We start from the raw sequence: 6,000 nt of genomic DNA, 5'->3' as shown, positions 1-6,000 counted from the left end.
ACCGCCGTTGATCCGGGTCTGACCCGCCGCTGACCCGGATTTTTCGGCGGTGTAAAAGGGGTATAAATTTACCCCTGGAAGTCAAAGTATTCTTCTGTCAGTTCATAAAAAAATATTACTTTATGCCGATTCTGCAATTTTTGCAAGAGGAGCAAATGATTTCTTTCATCACTTGTTTGTGGGTGTAAAGAAAATTCACAAATTTCTTCTTGGCTAAGAGTTTTCCCATGTTATAAAATACTATGTTATAAAATACTCTCCAGAAACAAATCAATGGCTTACTGTATCTTTCAATTGTTATACATTGCAATCCTTAAATTTGATAAAGCTGTGTAATAATTTAGTCCACAATCATGTGTTTGTACAAGAACATCAATTTAACAGAATGAGCTAACATTTGAGTATCAAATATACCTGATTATTAATTCAATTTAAAGTAACTTTTATTCAATTAAAAATATATATTAACAAAGTCGTAAACTAACTTGGCACCAAGGGTAGCAAATACCTATTTCAACTCCAAAAGTCTTTAAAACCGCATCCTAGCCTTCTTTACATGGCATTTTTAAAAAGCTTAGAAGAAAAATACGTTTTAGATATTACAATAAATTCCCTTTGCAAAAATATATGACACTTCCATATTCAATAAAAATGACCTTGTCCAGTTTAATTGTAAGCTTGCGAACAGGGCCCTCCTACCTCTATCGGTTTGTTTCTACCCAATTTGTTTAATCACTGTTGTTTCCAATTGTAAAGTGCAATGGTATATGCTGCGCTATATAGAAACTGTAAATAATAATAAATAATGTGGCATTGCACAACAGGCACTTACACTTTGTGGCTGAAGTGCTTGGTTTGAGCCACAAAAAATTACAATGGGCTGGGCAAGTTTATGCAAGTTGACGAAGCCATTCGCCCAGGGACCCTACACATGCGCATAAACCATTATGCGCATGCACAGAAGAAAAACATTGGTTTGCATTGGGACAGAATCAATTAGAATGAGCTCCACAATCCGTTAAATTCTAGAATACATTTAAATATGAGCCAGTCTGGAAGGCAAGCATAGCAATATCTCGGCAGTTACACAGACATAGTGATCTGAACTCCCGAAAAGGGCAGGGCTTTTGTAACACAAGACATTGATGCCTACAGAAAATAGGATGTGTACAGGAAGCTGCAGACTGATCCCACCATGGTGTTCAAAAGGAATTGGATGACATATTACAGCAGGGTTTTTCACAAAATATTATTCCAGCTAAGATCGGAGATGCTTTAAAACAAGATTACCTGAAGACAACTGTACTGTATACTATGCCCAAATTACAAAAAAGACCCAAAAAATCCACCTGTAAGAACAGGTCCAAAAATTGGGGAGACCATATAGGATAAGGTCTACCCAGTGGATTTTCTGGGTCTTTTTGTAATTTGTTCAAAAACAGACCAAGTATCTTAAGGACACTACTACTTTTTTTTGCTAAACCTGCAAGCACTTTCACCACTTCCAGACAAGTTTGTTATGTGGATGGTTTATATGGTGAGTTTGTTCACAAACATTCACCCTCACCGATGCATTGAGAATGTCAGAAGGGCACTGATGGGTAGTGGCGTATATAAGTTCCAGTTATACAACCATTTGACCTGGCATTGTCACAAAACTAGTTCCTGTTTGATGACCATTTTTATCTACAGAGCCTATCATATTTAAGTTTTACACGCATAACCCTCTGAGGCACTTATGTATTATATAGCTTCCCTTCTGGACTTGTAACTTGGTGGGACTGCTATGCTATTACTGATGCCTGTCCTTGTGTTTCCCTCCTATGTCTATAGATTGTAAGCTTGCAGTAGGGCTCTCCTACCTCCAAGTCTGTCTGTTGTTACCCAGTTTGTTTTATCACTGTCTACCATTGTAAAGCGCAACGGAATCTGCTGCGCTATATAAGAAACTGTAAATAAATACATTTTATTTATATATATATATATATATATATATATATATATATATATAGACATTGTAGGGGCTCTGCACACACTAAATTAACTGATAATAAATAGTGGAGATTTGGTTCATGAACTGATCAATGCATTTAAGCCTGCAGCCCCCTTCAAGGGACTCCACTGTTCTGCAGGTCCTAACACTATCGCTGAAAATGGCTACAATACACATAGCTATCACATCAATGTTTGATTCCAGGCATGTTATCTGGTCTGAAGCTCACAGCACACTTTGCTTTTATAGGTGAGCAGCTACCACCACACCTGTCACTGATCATCTAGGGAAATGGTTAACCTAAGCTATGGAATCTTAGTTAAAACATGGTGCATGAGAGAATGTGACCACAATAAGACTAATTTAAAAAATTAATCTAATAAACAATATATACACTTAACATACGTGTATATATTGTTTATTAGATACATTTTTTAAAAGTCTCACTTTTCACCTTGAAAACGGAGCGTACGTGCTCCGAAAAGTCAGTCTTTTAGCATTTGTATATGCCTTGAAATACATCTTTTTCACAAGACCTCTGAGTGCCACTGCTTGTTCTTCACTAAAAGTATCCATTCATCCTGAGGAGACCGGGGCAGCTGATTGTGACGGGAGAGTGCCAGGCCGCAACGCTATATATATATATATATATATATATATATATATATATATATATATATATATATATATATATGTTCTATCCACCCTGACAGCGGACACCCACCTCTCTCAGACACAGAAATACTGCTGAAACTAGGAGGATACCAGCTGGAGAGTTATTTGATTAGGTTTGCCAATTCTGCCGTTTTAAAGAAATGAAGCTTTAATAGCAACTTCAGGCCATACCTTCATTCATACACTTGAGAGTGTTTTACACATATTCGCCCATCTGAATGCAGTAAAAATTGAATCGACTGCATAGCTGAAAAAAACATCAGTTGGAGAGGTGTGTCATTTCGCCCTTTATTCTGATATCGTTTTTTATTAAGTGGAGCATCACAGGGTCATCCGATTTACAACGGTGACCACACCTTCCTAAATAACTCCTAAAGAGTGCACTTCAATATATATCTATTGTATCAAAGGTATAAAGATTCCATAGATCCTGGTGTATTACCCCTGAGGAAGTCCCAAGTGGACGAAACGCGTAGGGTTTCTCGCACGATCAATCTACACCTATGATTGGAGTTATTATGAATTACAATGATCCACCAACAATCTCTGTAAACGATCTCTAACAAATGTATTTTAAATTGTTTTATTGTATGAAATAAATATTTAGTATTTTACAATTGTGGATTGGTGAAACCACCTTCTGAGCGCACCTCTACACCCCTTTTCTATATATATATACTGTATACACACACAGTGGGTTACAGTTATGAGCTCAGAAGCTATAAAGCTTGGTAGGTAAATTAATTCACTTTACTTGATTCCACTACATCTACTTTAAGAGCTTGGAAAAAATTATAACAGTAAACAGAAAATAGTCACATCGACAAATTCTGAAAATAAAGGAACATTTTATGGAATGGAATCTTCCGATTTTCTCTGTAAAATCTTGTAATAGAAACATTCTTGATTCAATACACAATTATTTGACTTGATCATCTAGAAATGCAAGAGCACCCTCTAATGGAAGAGGATGCTCTTGCAAAATCAAAATACTTATTACAGAGTACTGGAAACATGTTTACTGTAATGTGTGTAGCTCATACTTGCCTACTTTTGAAAACTAGTTTCAAAGGGCATGTCTAGTCAATATATGGAGAGATTGTGAAAATAGATTGTTAACCCTGGCAGCTAGAAGCATGGGTGTGTACTGCTACATTTGAGAGGAATCTTTTAAAATGACATATCCAAATGTAGATGAGCCCCAAAGCAGTTAGTAAGAGATACTATAGTTGCTAAAGTGCTGGGAATAGTGCTGATAATTCAATGTAAATGTATCTATCTCTCATTCCTTTTTACCCCCCAAAAATTCAACAATATAATGTGGGCTAGGTGAAATGAGGGAGATTGCTAGACTAATGAGTGATAGAGGGAGATTGCAGTTATTTCAGGGAGTCTTCTGCAGAATGCAGGAGTGTATGCAACCATGATGTAGCTCTTAGACATTTTTTATTTTTAACTTTATAATGGGTACTTGTTTCCTAGAACGGCCACACCGATGTTGATTGGGTCGGTCGCATCGCATCGATCGCATCGCATGCGACCAAATCGCAGACGATGCGACCGACGCGATGGTCCCAATTTTTACATTGATTGAAATGTGAATAGGGTCCCTGGGACCCGATTTTACATTGGATTCAATGTAAAAGTATCCCCAGACCCCAATTTTAACCCCCTCAACGGCACCCCACGATTGACACCAACCCAAAGTGTGGCGAGTATAGCGAGCCCGCGAGGGGTGGCGGTACGCGTCCTCCGACCTTTTCATACCCCTACTTTCCACGTCAGCATGGAGTTGAGAATATAAAGTGTGGCGAGCGCAGCGAGCCACCGAGCCCGAAGCGTAGCGAGCGCACGCGTATAACTTCACAGGCATACGCGTCCCCTCGCGGGGCTCGCTGCGCTCGCCACACTTCGGGCTCAATGGCTCGCTGCGCTCGCCACACTTTATATTCTCAACTCCACGCCGATGTGGATAGCAGGGGTATGAAAAGGTCAGGACGCGTACCGCCGCCCCTCACGGGCTCGCTACGCTCGCCACGCTTCGGGTTGGCGTCAATCGTGGGGTGACGTTTACAATGGGGGGGGGGGGCATATACAATGAGAAATGGGCCATATTGGCCCATTTCCCATTTTTTTCCCGATTACAATGTTAAAAATATTTTAACATTGAACCCTATGGCAAAATCGGGTGCATCGCGTCGGTCGCGTCGCGTGCCATGTTAATGCACCCGACCGACGCGATGGACCCGATTTTGCCTTTGCCGGCAAAATGGACCTGATTTCAAAGGAAATCGGGGGTAATCGATGCTACTTTTCAGAGCCCTGCGATCAGATAATCGCCTCTCTGCTAGCGTGATATCCCATCCTGTGCAAACCTGTGAAAAACTTTCACATCCCTGTGCTTTGCTGCAATTAAATTTGCAATAACTCACAATGTAATGATCTTTCTAGTGTGTGCAGTTTGTGCGTAGCTCAGGACTTACTTGGCGGATGCAATAGAAAAAAAAATTCGGGACCAAAGCTGATGCTATACAACTTTCCTTCAAATGCCTGGGCACATCTGCGTTTTCCATGACACTTCCAGAAAACGGGAGTGTCAGGAAAACCACAATCGCTGTCTGTCTGTCAATCCACTTGCGTACAGCCAGCAGTCAAAAAAGTAGCAGAATTTTATCACAGGACGGCCTCACGCATGCGTACTACGGGCTGTATGCAAGGCTATCAATGGTACTTGTGTAATAGCATGGCACCCAGCTATGCTACTGTATGTTTTCAGCGTAGGCTAAGCTACGCTCTCAGCGTAGCCCAACGGCTGCCTAGCGTAGTTAGCATAGTGACATCCCAACATTTGCCTAGCATAGTTAGCGTAGTGACTCCGCAGCAGCCCGGCTCTGTGCCTAGTGAGGGTCTCTCACATAGCACCAGTAACTGCCAAATCCACTGCGCTGGAGGATGCCGGCAGAGAGGGGATCATGCGGGCACCGGCGGAGAGGTGCTCCATCTGTCCGAGACGCAGGAGCGTTTCAGTAATTATTGTGGCAGGGTACGGCAACCCTGTCCGTGTCCACTTCAGGGAGACGGGGTTAGGGGGTTCAGTAGCACGTGCCTCTCGTTAACAAAGGGGGATGCGGGCGCAAGTGCATCTCATGCACAATAAAGGAAGCATTTGCCATTGCTCCATGATACATACTGGCAAATGCCTCCTTTTCAATCCCCCACTATCCACATAAGCCTGAAGCGTGGCGAGCGTACGCGTTACGCGTCCCCTCGACCTGTTCATAACCCCACTTTCCATGTCAGCATGGAGTTAATCTTCTAAAGAGTGGCGAGTG

The sequence above is a fragment of the Crinia signifera genome, chromosome 3, assembly GCF_055691185.1.
Source record: "Crinia signifera chromosome 3, ASM5569118v1, whole genome shotgun sequence".
In the NCBI taxonomy this organism is placed as follows: domain Eukaryota; kingdom Metazoa; phylum Chordata; class Amphibia; order Anura; family Myobatrachidae; genus Crinia; species Crinia signifera.
The sequence above is the reverse complement of the archived record's forward strand: the minus strand, read 5'-3'. Positions refer to the sequence as shown.